At 72.2% G+C, this 15547-nt stretch overlaps 14 non-coding genes across 14 annotated transcripts; all 14 read right to left on the reverse strand.

Moving 5' to 3' along the window:
* Positions 1-561: 561 nt before the first annotated feature.
* LOC132351306 (5S ribosomal RNA) lies at positions 562-680 on the reverse strand. The gene has a single exon (XR_009498249.1). It is a non-coding gene; the product is annotated as a 5S ribosomal RNA (ribosomal RNA).
* Positions 681-1603: 923 nt separating this feature from the next.
* LOC132351243 (5S ribosomal RNA) lies at positions 1604-1722 on the reverse strand. The gene has a single exon (XR_009498186.1). It is a non-coding gene; the product is annotated as a 5S ribosomal RNA (ribosomal RNA).
* A 922-nt stretch (positions 1723-2644) lies between these two features.
* Positions 2645-2763, reverse strand: LOC132351406 (5S ribosomal RNA). Its single transcript, XR_009498340.1, has one exon. It is a non-coding gene; the product is annotated as a 5S ribosomal RNA (ribosomal RNA).
* Positions 2764-3645: 882 nt separating this feature from the next.
* Positions 3646-3764, reverse strand: LOC132351178 (5S ribosomal RNA). The gene has a single exon (XR_009498121.1). It is a non-coding gene; the product is annotated as a 5S ribosomal RNA (ribosomal RNA).
* An 880-nt stretch (positions 3765-4644) lies between these two features.
* LOC132351318 (5S ribosomal RNA) lies at positions 4645-4763 on the reverse strand. The gene has a single exon (XR_009498261.1). It is a non-coding gene; the product is annotated as a 5S ribosomal RNA (ribosomal RNA).
* Positions 4764-5685: 922 nt separating this feature from the next.
* LOC132351189 (5S ribosomal RNA) lies at positions 5686-5804 on the reverse strand. Its single transcript, XR_009498132.1, has one exon. It is a non-coding gene; the product is annotated as a 5S ribosomal RNA (ribosomal RNA).
* Positions 5805-6708: 904 nt separating this feature from the next.
* LOC132351200 (5S ribosomal RNA) lies at positions 6709-6827 on the reverse strand. The gene has a single exon (XR_009498143.1). It is a non-coding gene; the product is annotated as a 5S ribosomal RNA (ribosomal RNA).
* Positions 6828-7708: 881 nt separating this feature from the next.
* Positions 7709-7827, reverse strand: LOC132351245 (5S ribosomal RNA). The gene has a single exon (XR_009498188.1). It is a non-coding gene; the product is annotated as a 5S ribosomal RNA (ribosomal RNA).
* A 920-nt stretch (positions 7828-8747) lies between these two features.
* On the reverse strand, positions 8748-8866 carry LOC132351211 (5S ribosomal RNA). Its single transcript, XR_009498154.1, has one exon. It is a non-coding gene; the product is annotated as a 5S ribosomal RNA (ribosomal RNA).
* A 904-nt stretch (positions 8867-9770) lies between these two features.
* Positions 9771-9889, reverse strand: LOC132351222 (5S ribosomal RNA). The gene has a single exon (XR_009498165.1). It is a non-coding gene; the product is annotated as a 5S ribosomal RNA (ribosomal RNA).
* A 911-nt stretch (positions 9890-10800) lies between these two features.
* Positions 10801-10919, reverse strand: LOC132351246 (5S ribosomal RNA). Its single transcript, XR_009498189.1, has one exon. It is a non-coding gene; the product is annotated as a 5S ribosomal RNA (ribosomal RNA).
* A 922-nt stretch (positions 10920-11841) lies between these two features.
* Positions 11842-11960, reverse strand: LOC132351233 (5S ribosomal RNA). The gene has a single exon (XR_009498176.1). It is a non-coding gene; the product is annotated as a 5S ribosomal RNA (ribosomal RNA).
* A 904-nt stretch (positions 11961-12864) lies between these two features.
* On the reverse strand, positions 12865-12983 carry LOC132351297 (5S ribosomal RNA). The gene has a single exon (XR_009498238.1). It is a non-coding gene; the product is annotated as a 5S ribosomal RNA (ribosomal RNA).
* An 870-nt stretch (positions 12984-13853) lies between these two features.
* Positions 13854-13972, reverse strand: LOC132351247 (5S ribosomal RNA). The gene has a single exon (XR_009498190.1). It is a non-coding gene; the product is annotated as a 5S ribosomal RNA (ribosomal RNA).
* Between the last annotated feature and the right edge of the window lie 1575 nt (positions 13973-15547).

The following is a 15547-nucleotide window of genomic DNA, read 5'->3' on the forward strand; positions in this document are numbered from 1 at the left end:
GCGCAGCCCGGCCGGGCAGCAGCTGGCCCGAAGCCACTGGGAGCCACCACTGAGTGGGCACGGCCCCTTAGCCCCAGCAAGGCCACCCTTGCCCCCACGCCGCCCGCCGAGCACAGGACCCCGCCCCTGGTGGCTGGCAGGCCCGGGGAAGCGGCCACGGCCCCCGCCCCCGCTCCCGCCCCCGGCCGAGGCGAAACGGCCGGGGGGGGGGGCTTTTCCCGGAGGGAGCTGCGGAGAGACACACGGGCAGACAGCTGGCTGCGGCGCGGCTGGGCTCTGGTGGGCGCGGCCAAGTGCAGGTCGAGGGCCTCGCGGGCCGCACGGCCGGCACCCCGGCCTGCGGCGGAGTCTGGGTCCGGGCCAGCCACCCCGGGAGCGGCTGGGATGCGGCTGCCTTCCAGGGCCGCCTTCTGGCCGCCTGGCCGGCCAGGCAGGCGGAGAGCGCCCCCTCTGGCGCGCTGTGGTGGGAGGGGTCGGAGGTAGGTGGGGCCTGCAGCGGTGCCCGGCGGCGGGGGCGGAGGCGGCGGGCGACTAAAGGAGAGGGCGGAGCGGGAGGCAAAAAGCCTACAGCACCCGGTATTCCCAGGCGGTCTCCCGTCCAAGTACTAACCAGGCCCGACCCTGCTTAGCTTCCGAGATCAGACGAGATCGGGCGCGTTCAGGGTGGTATGGCCATAGACGCAAGAGGGGCCCGCGGAGTGCCTCTTGAGGCCCAGCTTCGCTGGCGCTTGCGCCTTACCGCCATGCCGGCGGCCAGCCCGCCCCGGCAGGGCCCCGCCGCCCGCCCAGGCAGGGGAAGGGCGACCTCGGGTACCGGGGCGGGGGGGGGGGGTGGCGGAGGGGTTGGCGACCTCCCAGCCCAGGGCGGGCGGGACCCACCAAACCGTTCGGCGCTTGGCGCCCTGCCCCAGATCCCGCACGTCGCTCACAGGGACGTGGCCCCGGAGGCTTCAGGGCCCGGGGCCCGCGGGCCCTTGGGCCTCCCCGCTGCCCGCCCACGCGGCGCTAGGCGCAGCCCTGCCGCAGCCCGGGCCGGCCCTCCTGCCCGACGGCAGTCGGCCCTTAACCCACTGGGAGCCACCATTGAGTCACCACGGCCCCTTAGCCCCAGCAAGGCCACCCTTGCCCCCACGCCACCCGCCGAGCACAGGACCCGGCGCCTTGCGGCCGGCCGGCCTGGAGAACCGGCCCCGGCCCCCGCCCCCGCTCCCGCCCCCCGGCCGTGGCGAAACGGCGGCGGGGGGCGGGGGGGAGCTTTTTCCGGAGGGAGCTGTGGAGAGACACACCGGCAGACAGGTGGCTGCGCCGGGGCTGGGCGCGAGTGGGGGCGGCCAGGTGCAGGTCAAGGGGCTCGCGGGCCGGACGGCCGGCACCCGGGCCTGAGGCGGAGTCTGGGTCCGGGCCAGCCACCCCGGGAGCGGCTGGGATGCGGCTGCCTTCCAGGGCCGCCTTCTGGCCGCCTGGCCGGCCAGGCAGGCGGAGAGCGCCCCCTCTGGCGCGCTGTGGTGGGAGGGGTCGGAGGTAGGTGGGGCCTGCAGCGGTGCCCAGCGGCGGGGGCGGAGGCGGCGGGCGACTAAAGGAGAGGGCGGAGCGGGAGGCAAAAAGCCTACAGCACCCGGTATTCCCAGGCGGTCTCCCATCCAAGTACTAACCAGGCCCGACCCTGCTTAGCTTCCGAGATCAGACGAGATCGGGCGCGTTCAGGGTGGTATGGCCATAGACGCAAGAGAGGCCCGCGGAGTGCCTCTTGAGGCCCAGCTTCGCTGGCGCTTGCGCCTTACCGCCATGCCGGCGGCCAGCCCGCCCCGGCAGGGCCCCGCCGCCCGCCCAGGCAGGGGAAGGGCGACCTCGGGTACCGGGGCGGGGGTGGGGGTGGCGGAGGGGTTGGCGACCTCCCAGCCCAGGGCGGGCGGGACCCACCAAACCGTTCGGCGCTTGGCGCCCTGCCCCAGATCCCGCACGTCGCTCACAGGGACGTGGCCCCGGAGGCTTCAGGGCCCGGGGCCCGCGGGCCCTTGGGCCTCCCCGCTGCCCGCCCACGCGGCGCTAGGCGCAGCCCAGCCGCAGCCCGGGCCGGCCCTCCTGCCCGACGGCAGTCGGCCCTTAACCCACTGGGAGCCACCATTGAGTCACCACGGCCCCTTAGCCCCAGCAAGGCCACCCTTGCCCCCACGCCACCCGCCGAGCACAGGACCCGGCGCCTTGCGGCCGGCCGGCCCGGAGAACCGGCCCCGGCCCCCGCCCCCGCTCCCGCCCCCCGGCCGTGGCGAAACGGCGGCGGGGGGAGGGGGGGAGCTTTTTCCGGAGGGAGCTGTGGAGAGACACACCGGCAGACAGGTGGCTGCGCCGGGGCTGGGCGCGAGTGGGGGCGGCCAGGTGCAGGTCAAGGGGCTCGCGGGCCGGACGGCCGGCACCCGGGCCTGAGGCGGAGTCTGGGTCCGGGCCAGCCACCCCGGGAGCGGCTGGGATGCGGCTGCCTTCCAGGGCCGCCTTCTGGCCGCCTGGCCGGCCAGGCAGGCGGAGAGCGCCCCCTCTGGCGCGCTGTGGTGGGAGGGGTCGGAGGTAGGTGGGGCCTGCAGCGGTGCCCGGCGGCGGGGGCGGAGGCGGCGGGCGACTAAAGGAGAGGGCGGAGCGGGAGGCAAAAAGCCTACAGCACCCGGTATTCCCAGGCGGTCTCCCATCCAAGTACTAACCAGGCCCGACCCTGCTTAGCTTCCGAGATCAGACGAGATCGGGCGCGTTCAGGGTGGTATGGCCGTAGACGCAGGAGGGGCCCGCGGGGTGCCTCTTGAGGCCCAGCTTCGCTGGCCCTTGCGCCTTACCGCCATGCCGGCGGCCAGCCCTCTCCGGCAGGGCCCTGCCGCCCGCCCAGGCAGGCGACAGGAGGCCTCGGGGACCCGGGGGTGGCGGAGTGGTGGGCGACCTCGCAGCCCAGGGCGGGCGGGACGCTCCAGGCCCGTCGGCGCTTGGCGCCCCGCCGCAGATCCCGCTCGACGCTCACAGGGACGTGGCCCCGGAGGCTTCAGGGCACGGCGGCCGCGGTCCCTTGGGCATCCCCCCCTGCCCGCCCACGCGGAGTTAGGCGCAGCCCGGCCGGGCAGCAGCTGGCCCGAAGCCACTGGGAGCCACCACTGAGTGGGCACGGCCCCTTAGCCCCAGCAAGGCCACCCTTGCCCCCACGCCGCCCGCCGAGCACAGGACCCCGCCCCTGGTGGCCGGCAGGCCCGGGGAAGCGGCCACGGCCCCCGCCCCGGCTCCCGCCCCCGGCCGAGGCGAAACGGTCGGGGGGGGGGGGGCTTTTCCCGGAGGGAGCTGCGGAGAGACACACGGGCAGACAGCTGGCTGCGGCGCGGCTGGGCTCTGGTGGGCGCGGCCAAGTGCAGGTCGAGGGCCTCGCGGGCCGCACGGCCGGCACCCCGGCCTGCGGCGGAGTCTGGGTCCGGGCCAGCCACCACGGGAGCGGCTGGGGTGCGGCTGCCTTCCAGGGCCGCCTTCTGGCCTCCTGGCCGGCCAGGCAGGCGGGGAGCGCCCCCTCTGGCGCGCTGTGGTGGGAGGGGTCGGAGGTAGGTGGGGCCTGCAGCGGTGCTCGGCGGCGGGGGCGGAGGCGGCGGGCGACTAAAGGAGAGGGCGGAGCGGGAGGCAAAAAGCCTACAGCACCCGGTATTCCCAGGCGGTCTCCCATCCAAGTACTAACCAGGCCCGACCCTGCTTAGCTTCCGAGATCAGACGAGATCGGGCGCGTTCAGGGTGGTATGGCCGTAGACGCAGGAGGGGCCCGCGGGGTGCCTCTTGAGGCCCAGCTTCGCTGGCCCTTGCGCCTTACCGCCATGCCGGCGGCCAGCCCTCTCCGGCAGGGCCCTGCCGCCCGCCCAGGCAGGCGACAGGAGGCCTCGGGGACCCGGGGGTGGCGGAGTGGTGGGCGACCTCGCAGCCCAGGGCGGGCGGGACGCTCCAGGCCCGTCGGCGCTTGGCGCCCCGCCGCAGATCCCGCTCGACGCTCACAGGGACGTGGCCCCGGAGGCTTCAGGGCACGGCGGCCGCGGTCCCTTGGGCATCCCCCCCTGCCCGCCCACGCGGAGTTAGGCGCAGCCCGGCCGGGCAGCAGCTGGCCCGAAGCCACTGGGAGCCACCACTGAGTGGGCACGGCCCCTTAGCCCCAGCAAGGCCACCCTTGCCCCCACGCCGCCCGCCGAGCACAGGACCCCGCCCCTGGTGGCTGGCAGGCCCGGGGAAGCGGCCACGGCCCCCGCCCCCGCTCCCGCCCCCGGCCGAGGCGAAACGGCCGGGGGGGGGGGCTTTTCCCGGAGGGAGCTGCGGAGAGACACACGGGCAGACAGCTGGCTGCGGCGCGGCTGGGCTCTGGTGGGCGCGGCCAAGTGCAGGTCGAGGGCCTCGCGGGCCGCACGGCCGGCACCCCGGCCTGCGGCGGAGTCTGGGTCCGGGCCAGCCACCCCGGGAGCGGCTGGGATGCGGCTGCCTTCCAGGGCCGCCTTCTGGCCGCCTGGCCGGCCAGGCAGGCGGAGAGCGCCCCCTCTGGCGCGCTGTGGTGGGAGGGGTCGGAGGTAGGTGGGGCCTGCAGCGGTGCCCGGCGGCGGGGGCGGAGGCGGCGGGCGACTAAAGGAGAGGGCGGAGCGGGAGGCAAAAAGCCTACAGCACCCGGTATTCCCAGGCGGTCTCCCATCCAAGTACTAACCAGGCCCGACCCTGCTTAGCTTCCGAGATCAGACGAGATCGGGCGCGTTTAGGGTGGTATGGCCATAGACGCAAGAGAGGCCCGCGGAGTGCCTCTTGAGGCCCAGCTTCGCTGGCGCTTGCGCCTTACCGCCATGCCGGCGGCCAGCCCGCCCCGGCAGGGCCCCGCCGCCCGCCCAGGCAGGGGAAGGGCGACCTCGGGTACCGGGGCGGGGGTGGGGGTGGCGGAGGGGTTGGCGACCTCCCAGCCCAGGGCGGGCGGGACCCACCAAACCGTTCGGCGCTTGGCGCCCTGCCCCAGATCCCGCACGTCGCTCACAGGGACGTGGCCCCGGAGGCTTCAGGGCCCGGGGCCCGCGGGCCCTTGGGCCTCCCCGCTGCCCGCCCACGCGGCGCTAGGCGCAGCCCAGCCGCAGCCCGGGCCGGCCCTCCTGCCCGACGGCAGTCGGCCCTTAACCCACTGGGAGCCACCATTGAGTCACCACGGCCCCTTAGCCCCAGCAAGGCCACCCTTGCCCCCACGCCACCCGCCGAGCACAGGACCCGGCGCCTTGCGGCCGGCCGGCCCGGAGAACCGGCCCCGGCCCCCGCCCCCGCTCCCGCCCCCCGGCCGTGGCGAAACGGCGGCGGGGGGAGGGGGGGAGCTTTTTCCGGAGGGAGCTGTGGAGAGACACACCGGCAGACAGGTGGCTGCGCCGGGGCTGGGCGCGAGTGGGGGCGGCCAGGTGCAGGTCAAGGGGCTCGCGGGCCGGACGGCCGGCACCCGGGCCTGAGGCGGAGTCTGGGTCCGGGCCAGCCACCCCGGGAGCGGCTGGGATGCGGCTGCCTTCCAGGGCCGCCTTCTGGCCGCCTGGCCGGCCAGGCAGGCGGAGAGCGCCCCCTCTGGCGCGCTGTGGTGGGAGGGGTCGGAGGTAGGTGGGGCCTGCAGCGGTGCCCGGCGGCGGGGGCGGAGGCGGCGGGCGACTAAAGGAGAGGGCGGAGCGGGAGGCAAAAAGCCTACAGCACCCGGTATTCCCAGGCGGTCTCCCATCCAAGTACTAACCAGGCCCGACCCTGCTTAGCTTCCGAGATCAGACGAGATCGGGCGCGTTCAGGGTGGTATGGCCGTAGACGCAGGAGGGGCCCGCGGGGTGCCTCTTGAGGCCCAGCTTCGCTGGCCCTTGCGCCTTACCGCCATGCCGGCGGCCAGCCCTCTCCGGCAGGGCCCTGCCGCCCGCCCAGGCAGGCGACAGGAGGCCTCGGGGACCCGGGGGTGGCGGAGTGGTGGGCGACCTCGCAGCCCAGGGCGGGCGGGACGCTCCAGGCCCGTCGGCGCTTGGCGCCCCGCCGCAGATCCCGCTCGACGCTCACAGGGACGTGGCCCCGGAGGCTTCAGGGCACGGCGGCCGCGGTCCCTTGGGCATCCCCCCCTGCCCGCCCACGCGGAGTTAGGCGCAGCCCGGCCACGGCCGGGCCGGCCCTCCGGCCGGGCAGCAGCTGGCCCGAAGCCACTGGGAGCCACCACTGAGTGGGCACGGCCCCTTAGCCCCAGCAAGGCCACCCTTGCCCCCACGCCGCCCGCCGAGCACAGGACCCCGCCCCTGGTGGCCGGCAGGCCCGGGGAAGCGGCCACGGCCCCCGCCCCGGCTCCCGCCCCCGGCCGAGGCGAAACGGCCGGGGGGGGGGGGCTTTTCCCGGAGGGAGCTGCGGAGAGACACACGGGCAGACAGCTGGCTGCGGCGCGGCTGGGCTCTGGTGGGCGCGGCCAAGTGCAGGTCGAGGGCCTCGCGGGCCGCACGGCCGGCACCCCGGCCTGCGGCGGAGTCTGGGTCCGGGCCAGCCACCACGGGAGCGGCTGGGGTGCGGCTGCCTTCCAGGGCCGCCTTCTGGCCTCCTGGCCGGCCAGGCAGGCGGGGAGCGCCCCCTCTGGCGCGCTGTGGTGGGAGGGGTCGGAGGTAGGTGGGGCCTGCAGCGGTGCCCGGCGGCGGGGGCGGAGGCGGCGGGCGACTAAAGGAGAGGGCGGAGCGGGAGGCAAAAAGCCTACAGCACCCGGTATTCCCAGGCGGTCTCCCATCCAAGTACTAACCAGGCCCGACCCTGCTTAGCTTCCGAGATCAGACGAGATCGGGCGCGTTCAGGGTGGTATGGCCGTAGACGCAGGAGGGGCCCGCGGGGTGCCTCTTGAGGCCCAGCTTCGCTGGCCCTTGCGCCTTACCGCCATGCCGGCGGCCAGCCCTCTCCGGCAGGGTCCTGCCGCCCGCCCAGGCAGGCGACAGGAGGCCTCGGGGACCCGGGGGTGGCGGAGTGGTGGGCGACCTCGCAGCCCAGGGCGGGCGGGACGCTCCAGGCCCGTCGGCGCTTGGCGCCCCGCCGCAGATCCCGCTCGACGCTCACAGGGACGTGGCCCCGGAGGCTTCAGGGCACGGCGGCCGCGGTCCCTTGGGCAGCCCCCCCTGCCCGCCCACGCGGAGTTAGGCGCAGCCCGGCCGGGCAGCAGCTGGCCCGAAGCCACTGGGAGCCACCACTGAGTGGGCACGGCCCCTTAGCCCCAGCAAGGCCACCCTTGCCCCCACGCCGCCCGCCGAGCACAGGACCCCGCCCCTGGTGGCTGGCAGGCCCGGGGAAGCGGCCACGGCCCCCGCCCCCGCTCCCGCCCCCGGCCGAGGCGAAACGGCCGGGGGGGGGGGCCTTTTCCCGGAGGGAGCTGCGGAGAGACACACGGGCAGACAGCTGGCTGCGGCGCGGCTGGGCTCTGGTGGGCGCGGCCAAGTGCAGGTCGAGGGCCTCGCGGGCCGCACGGCCGGCACCCCGGCCTGCGGCGGAGTCTGGGTCCGGGCCAGCCACCCCGGGAGCGGCTGGGATGCGGCTGCCTTCCAGGGCCGCCTTCTGGCCGCCTGGCCGGCCAGGCAGGCGGAGAGCGCCCCCTCTGGCGCGCTGTGGTGGGAGGGGTCGGAGGTAGGTGGGGCCTGCAGCGGTGCCTGGCGGCGAGGGCGGAGGCGGCGGGCGACTAAAGGAGAGGGCGGAGCGGGAGGCAAAAAGCCTACAGCACCCGGTATTCCCAGGCGGTCTCCCATCCAAGTACTAACCAGGCCCGACCCTGCTTAGCTTCCGAGATCAGACGAGATCGGGCGCGTTCAGGGTGGTATGGCCATAGACGCAAGAGGGGCCCGCGGAGTGCCTCTTGAGGCCCAGCTTCGCTGGCGCTTGCGCCTTACCGCCATGCCGGCGGCCAGCCCGCCCCGGCAGGGCCCCGCCGCCCGCCCAGGCAGGGGAAGGGCGACCTCGGGTACCGGGGCGGGGGGGGGTGGCGGAGGGGTTGGCGACCTCCCAGCCCAGGGCGGGCGGGACCCACCAAACCGTTCGGCGCTTGGCGCCCTGCCCCAGATCCCGCACGTCGCTCACAGGGACGTGGCCCCGGAGGCTTCAGGGCCCGGGGCCCGCGGGCCCTTGGGCCTCCCCGCTGCCCGCCCACGCGGCGCTAGGCGCAGCCCAGCCGCAGCCCGGGCCGGCCCTCCTGCCCGACGGCAGTCGGCCCTTAACCCACTGGGAGCCACCATTGAGTCACCACGGCCCCTTAGCCCCAGCAAGGCCACCCTTGCCCCCACGCCACCCGCCGAGCACAGGACCCGGCGCCTTGCGGCCGGCCGGCCCGGAGAACCGGCCCCGGCCCCCGCCCCCGCTCCCGCCCCCCGGCCGTGGCGAAACGGCGGCGGGGGGCGGGGGGGAGCTTTTTCCGGAGGGAGCTGTGGAGAGACACACCGGCAGACAGGTGGCTGCGCCGGGGCTGGGCGCGAGTGGGGGCGGCCAGGTGCAGGTCAAGGGGCTCGCGGGCCGGACGGCCGGCACCCGGGCCTGAGGCGGAGTCTGGGTCCGGGCCAGCCACCCCGGGAGCGGCTGGGATGCGGCTGCCTTCCAGGGCCGCCTTCTGGCCGCCTGGCCGGCCAGGCAGGCGGAGAGCGCCCCCTCTGGCGCGCTGTGGTGGGAGGGGTCGGAGGTAGGTGGGGCCTGCAGCGGTGCCCGGCGGCGGGGGCGGAGGCGGCGGGCGACTAAAGGAGAGGGCGGAGCGGGAGGCAAAAAGCCTACAGCACCCGGTATTCCCAGGCGGTCTCCCATCCAAGTACTAACCAGGCCCGACCCTGCTTAGCTTCCGAGATCAGACGAGATCGGGCGCGTTCAGGGTGGTATGGCCGTAGACGCAGGAGGGGCCCGCGGGGTGCCTCTTGAGGCCCAGCTTCGCTGGCCCTTGCGCCTTACCGCCATGCCGGCGGCCAGCCCTCTCCGGCAGGGCCCTGCCGCCCGCCCAGGCAGGCGACAGGAGGCCTCGGGGACCCGGGGGTGGCGGAGTGGTGGGCGACCTCGCAGCCCAGGGCGGGCGGGACGCTCCAGGCCCGTCGGCGCTTGGCGCCCCGCCGCAGATCCCGCTCGACGCTCACAGGGACGTGGCCCCGGAGGCTTCAGGGCACGGCGGCCGCGGTCCCTTGGGCAGCCCCCCCTGCCCGCCCACGCGGAGTTAGGCGCAGCCCGGCCGCGGCCGGGCCGGCCCTCCGGCCGGGCAGCAGCTGGCCCGAAGCCACTGGGAGCCACCACTGAGTGGGCACGGCCCCTTAGCCCCAGCAAGGCCACCCTTGCCCCCACGCCGCCCGCCGAGCACAGGACCCCGCCCCTGGTGGCCGGCAGGCCCGGGGAAGCGGCCACGGCCCCCGCCCCCGCTCCCGCCCCCGGCCGAGGCGAAACGGCCGGGGGGGGGGGGCTTTTCCCGGAGGGAGCTGCGGAGAGACACACGGGCAGACAGCTGGCTGCGGCGCGGCTGGGCTCTGGTGGGCGCGGCCAAGTGCAGGTCGAGGGCCTCGCGGGCCGCACGGCCGGCACCCCGGCCTGCGGCGGAGTCTGGGTCCGGGCCAGCCACCACGGGAGCGGCTGGGGTGCGGCTGCCTTCCAGGGCCGCCTTCTGGCCTCCTGGCCGGCCAGGCCGGCGGGGAGCGCCCCCTCTGGCGCGCTGTGGTGGGAGGGGTCGGAGGTAGGTGGGGCCTGCAGCGGTGCCCGGCGGCGGGGGCGGAGGCGGCGGGCGACTAAAGGAGAGGGCGGAGCGGGAGGCAAAAAGCCTACAGCACCCGGTATTCCCAGGCGGTCTCCCATCCAAGTACTAACCAGGCCCGACCCTGCTTAGCTTCCGAGATCAGACGAGATCGGGCGCGTTCAGGGTGGTATGGCCGTAGACGCAAGAGGGGCCCGCGGAGTGCCTCTTGAGGCCCAGCTTCGCTGGCGCTTGCGCCTTACCGCCATGCCGGCGGCCAGCCCTCTCCGGCAGGGCCCTGCCGCCCGCCCAGGCAGGCGACAGGAGGCCTCGGGGACCCGGGGGTGGCGGAGTGGTGGGCGACCTCGCAGCCCAGGGCGGGCGGGATGCTCCAGGCCCGACGGCGCTTGGCGCCCCGCCGCAGATCCCGCTCGACGCTCACAGGGACGTGGCCCCGGAGGCTTCAGGGCACGGCGGCCGCGGTCCCTTGGGCATCACCCCCTGCCCGCCCACGCGGAGTTAGGCGCAGCCCGGCCGCGGCCGGGCCGGCCCTCCGGCCGGGCAGCAGCTGGCCCGAAGCCACTGGGAGCCACCACTGAGTGGGCACGGCCCCTTAGCCCCAGCAAGGCCACCCTTGCCCCCACGCCGCCCGCCGAGCACAGGACCCCGCCCCTGGTGGCCGGCAGGCCCGGGGAAGCGGCCACGGCCCCCGCCCCCGCTCCCGCCCCCGGCCGAGGCGAAACGGCCGGGGGGGGGGGCTTTTCCCGGAGGGAGCTGCGGAGAGACACACGGGCAGACAGCTGGCTGCGGCGCGGCTGGGCTCTGGTGGGCGCGGCCAAGTGCAGGTCGAGGGCCTCGCGGGCCGCACGGCCGGCACCCCGGCCTGCGGCGGAGTCTGGGTCCGGGCCAGCCACCACGGGAGCGGCTGGGGTGCGGCTGCCTTCCAGGGCCGCCTTCTGGCCTCCTGGCCGGCCAGGCCGGCGGGGAGCGCCCCCTCTGGCGCGCTGTGGTGGGAGGGGCCGGAGGAGGTGGGGCCTGCGGCGGTGCCCGGCGGGGGCGGAGGCGGCGGCCTCGGCCGCGGGCGACTAAAGGAGAAGGCGGAGCGGGAGGCAAAAAGCCTACAGCACCCGGTATTCCCAGGCGGTCTCCCATCCAAGTACTAACCAGGCCCGACCCTGCTTAGCTTCCGAGATCAGACGAGATCGGGCGCGTTCAGGGTGGTATGGCCATAGACGCAAGAGGGGCCCGCGGAGTGCCTCTTGAGGCCCAGCTTCGCTGGCGCTTGCGCCTTACCGCCATGCCGGCGGCCAGCCCGCCCCGGCAGGGCCCCGCCGCCCGCCCAGGCAGGGGAAGGGCTACCTCGGGTACCGGGGCGGGGGGGGGGGTGGCGGAGGGGTTGGCGACCTCCCAGCCCAGGGCGGGCGGGACCCACCAAACCGTTCGGCGCTTGGCGCCCCGCCCCAGATCCCGCACGTCGCTCACAGGGACGTGGCCCCGGAGGCTTCAGGGCCCGGGGCCCGCGGGCCCTTGGGCCTCCCCGCTGCCCGCCCACGCGGCGCTAGGCGCAGCCCAGCCGCAGCCCGGGCCGGCCCTCCTGCCCGACGGCAGTCGGCCCTTAACCCACTGGGAGCCACCATTGAGTCACCACGGCCCCTTAGCCCCAGCAAGGCCACCCTTGCCCCCACGCCACCCGCCGAGCACAGGACCCGGCGCCTTGCGGCCGGCCGGCCCGGAGAACCGGCCCCGGCCCCCGCCCCCGCTCCCGACCCCCGGCCGTGGCGAAACGGCGGCGGGGGGCGGGGGGGAGCTTTTTCCGGAGGGAGCTGTGGAGAGACACACCGGCAGACAGGTGGCTGCGCCGGGGCTGGGCGCGAGTGGGGGCGGCCAGGTGCAGGTCAAGGGGCTCGCGGGCCGGACGGCCGGCACCCGGGCCTGAGGCGGAGTCTGGGTCCGGGCCTGCCACCCCGGGAGCGGCTGGGATGCGGCTGCCTTCCAGGGCCGCCTTCTGGCCGCCTGGCCGGCCAGGCAGGCGGAGAGCGCCCCCTCTGGCGCGCTGTGGTGGGAGGGGTCGGAGGTAGGTGGGGCCTGCAGCGGTGCCCGGCGGCGGGGGCGGAGGCGGCGGGCGACTAAAGGAGAGGGCGGAGCGGGAGGCAAAAAGCCTACAGCACCCGGTATTCCCAGGCGGTCTCCCATCCAAGTACTAACCAGGCCCGACCCTGCTTAGCTTCCGAGATCAGACGAGATCGGGCGCGTTCAGGGTGGTATGGCCGTAGACGCAGGAGGGGCCCGCGGGGTGCCTCTTGAGGCCCAGCTTCGCTGGCCCTTGCGCCTTACCGCCATGCCGGCGGCCAGCCCTCTCCGGCAGGGCCCTGCCGCCCGCCCAGGCAGGCGACAGGAGGCCTCGGGGACCCGGGGGTGGCGGAGTGGTGGGCGACCTCGCAGCCCAGGGCGGGCGGGACGCTCCAGGCCCGTCGGCGCTTGGCGCCCCGCCGCAGATCCCGCTCGACGCTCACAGGGACGTGGCCCCGGAGGCTTCAGGGCACGGCGGCCGCGGTCCCTTGGGCATCCCCCCCTGCCCGCCCACGCGGAGTTAGGCGCAGCCCGGCCGCGGCCGGGCCGGCCCTCCGGCCGGGCAGCAGCTGGCCCGAAGCCACTGGGAGCCACCACTGAGTGGGCACGGCCCCTTAGCCCCAGCAAGGCCACCCTTGCCCCCACGCCGCCCGCCGAGCACAGGACCCCGCCCCTGGTGGCCGGCAGGCCCGGGGAAGCGGCCACGGCCCCCGCCCCGGCTCCCGCCCCCGGCCGAGGCGAAACGGCCGGGGGGGGGGGGCTTTTCCCGGAGGGAGCTGCGGAGAGACACACGGGCAGACAGCTGGCTGCGGCGCGGCTGGGCTCTGGTGGGCGCGGCCAAGTGCAGGTCGAGGGCCTCGCGGGCCGCACGGCCGGCACCCCGGCCTGCGGCGGAGTCTGGGTCCGGGCCAGCCACCACGGGAGCGGCTGGGGTGCGGCTGCCTTCCAGGGCCGCCTTCTGGCCTCCTGGCCGGCCAGGCAGGCGGGGAGCGCCCCCTCTGGCGCGCTGTGGTGGGAGGGGTCGGAGGTAGGTGGGGCCTGCAGCGGTGCCCGGCGGCGGGGGCGGAGGCGGCGGGCGACTAAAGGAGAGGGCGGAGCGGGAGGCAAAAAGCCTACAACACCCGGTATTCCCAGGCGGTCTCCCATCCAAGTACTAACCAGGCCCGACCCTGCTTAGCTTCCGAGATCAGACGAGATCGGGCGCGTTCAGGGTGGTATGGCCGTAGACGCAGGAGGGGCCCGCGGGGTGCCTCTTGAGGCCCAGCTTCGCTGGCCCTTGCGCCTTACCGCCATGCCGGCGGCCAGCCCTCTCCGGCAGGGTCCTGCCGCCCGCCCAGGCAGGCGACAGGAGGCCTCGGGGACCCGGGGGTGGCGGAGTGGTGGGCGACCTCGCAGCCCAGGGCGGGCGGGACGCTCCAGGCCCGTCGGCGCTTGGCGCCCCGCCGCAGATCCCGCTCGACGCTCACAGGGACGTGGCCCCGGAGGCTTCAGGGCACGGCGGCCGCGGTCCCTTGGGCAGCCCCCCCTGCCCGCCCACGCGGAGTTAGGCGCAGCCCGGCCGGGCAGCAGCTGGCCCGAAGCCACTGGGAGCCACCACTGAGTGGGCACGGCCCCTTAGCCCCAGCAAGGCCACCCTTGCCCCCACGCCGCCCGCCGAGCACAGGACCCCGCCCCTGGTGGCTGGCAGGCCCGGGGAAGCGGCCACGGCCCCCGCCCCCGCTCCCGCCCCCGGCCGAGGCGAAACGGCCGGGGGGGGGGGCCTTTTCCCGGAGGGAGCTGCGGAGAGACACACGGGCAGACAGCTGGCTGCGGCGCGGCTGGGCTCTGGTGGGCGCGGCCAAGTGCAGGTCGAGGGCCTCGCGGGCCGCACGGCCGGCACCCCGGCCTGCGGCGGAGTCTGGGTCCGGGCCAGCCACCCCGGGAGCGGCTGGGATGCGGCTGCCTTCCAGGGCCGCCTGGCCGGCCAGGCAGGCGGAGAGCGCCCCCTCTGGCGCGCTGTGGTGGGAGGGGTCGGAGGTAGGTGGGGCCTGCAGCGGTGCCTGGCGGCGAGGGCGGAGGCGGCGGGCGACTAAAGGAGAGGGCGGAGCGGGAGGCAAAAAGCCTACAGCACCCGGTATTCCCAGGCGGTCTCCCATCCAAGTACTAACCAGGCCCGACCCTGCTTAGCTTCCGAGATCAGACGAGATCGGGCGCGTTCAGGGTGGTATGGCCATAGACGCAAGAGGGGCCCGCGGAGTGCCTCTTGAGGCCCAGCTTCGCTGGCGCTTGCGCCTTACCGCCATGCCGGCGGCCAGCCTGTGCTCTAGAGCCCGCGAGCCACAACTACTGAAGCCCACACGCCTAGAGCCCATGCTCTGCATCAAGAGAAGCCACTGCAATGAGAAGACTGAGCACCGCAACGAAGAGTACCCCCCACTTGTCGCAACTAGAGAAAGCCCTCGTGCAGCAACAAAGACCCAACTCAGCCAAAAATAAATAAATAAATGAATAAATTAATTAACTTTTTTTAAAAAAAGAAAAGGCATTTACAGAATGAAAGACTTAACATTGTTAAACTGGCAAAATGGATAAGCTGATCAAAAATGCATACAGAAAGGCAAAGGGCCCAGAATGTCCAAAACAATCTTGAAAGTGAAGAACAAAGCTGTAAGGCCCACACTTCCAAATTTCAAAACTTATTACAGTGATTTCCCTTGTGGTCCAGTGACTAAGACTCTGAGCTCCCAGGGCAAGGGTCCCAGGTTCTATCCCTGGTCAAGGAACTAGATCCTACATGCCACAACTAAGAGTTCGTATGCTGCAACTAAAGATCCTGCATGCCGCAACAAAGATCCTGCATGCCACAACTAATACCCAGTGCAGCCAAATATATAAATAGTAAAAGAATTAAAGAAATAAATAAATAACTTATTACAAAGCAACATTAATCAAGTGTGGCACTGGCATAAGGGTAGACATATAGATCAATGGAATATAACTGAAAGTCTAGAAATAAACCCATGCATGTATAATCAACTGATTTTAAACAAAGATGCCAAGACATTCAATGGGGGAAAACAGTCTTTTCAACAAATGATGCTGGCACAAATGGATATCCACATGCAAAGGATTAAAGTTTGACCTTACCTCACACCATACACAAAAATTAACTTAAAATTGATCAAAAACTTAAATATAATAAATAAAACTATAAAGCTCTTAGACAAAAACATTGGTGTAATCTTCATGATCTTAGATTAGGTAATGATTTCTTAGACAGTACACTAAAAGCACACACCACCAAAGAAAAATATATAAATTGGACTTCATCAAAATTTTAAAAGTCTCTGTGTTTCAAAGAACACTACCAAGTAAATGAAAAGAAAACATACAGAATGGAAAAAAATATTTGGAAATTACATGTGTGATAAGGGACTAGTGTCCAGAAAATATAAAAAACTCTTCAACAATAAAAAGACAACTAATTTAAAATAGGCAAAGGATCTGAATAGACACTTCTCCAAAGAAGATGAACAAATGGCCAATTTATATGAAAAGATGCTCAGCATCATTAATCATTAGGGAAATGCAAATCAAACCAAAATGAGCTACCACTTCATACCAGTAGGATGGCTATAATAAGAAAACATGGAAAATAAGAAATGTTCATGATAATGTGGAAAAATTGGAATCCTCCTACACAGCTGATAGGAATGTAAATTGGTGCAGCCATTGTAGAAAATAGCTTGACAGTTCCTCACAAAGTTAAATGTGGGATTTCCTTATAATGCTGCAATCCAATGCTTAGTTATA

Source organism: Balaenoptera ricei, chromosome 16, assembly GCF_028023285.1.
Source record: "Balaenoptera ricei isolate mBalRic1 chromosome 16, mBalRic1.hap2, whole genome shotgun sequence".
Taxonomy (NCBI): domain Eukaryota; kingdom Metazoa; phylum Chordata; class Mammalia; order Artiodactyla; family Balaenopteridae; genus Balaenoptera; species Balaenoptera ricei.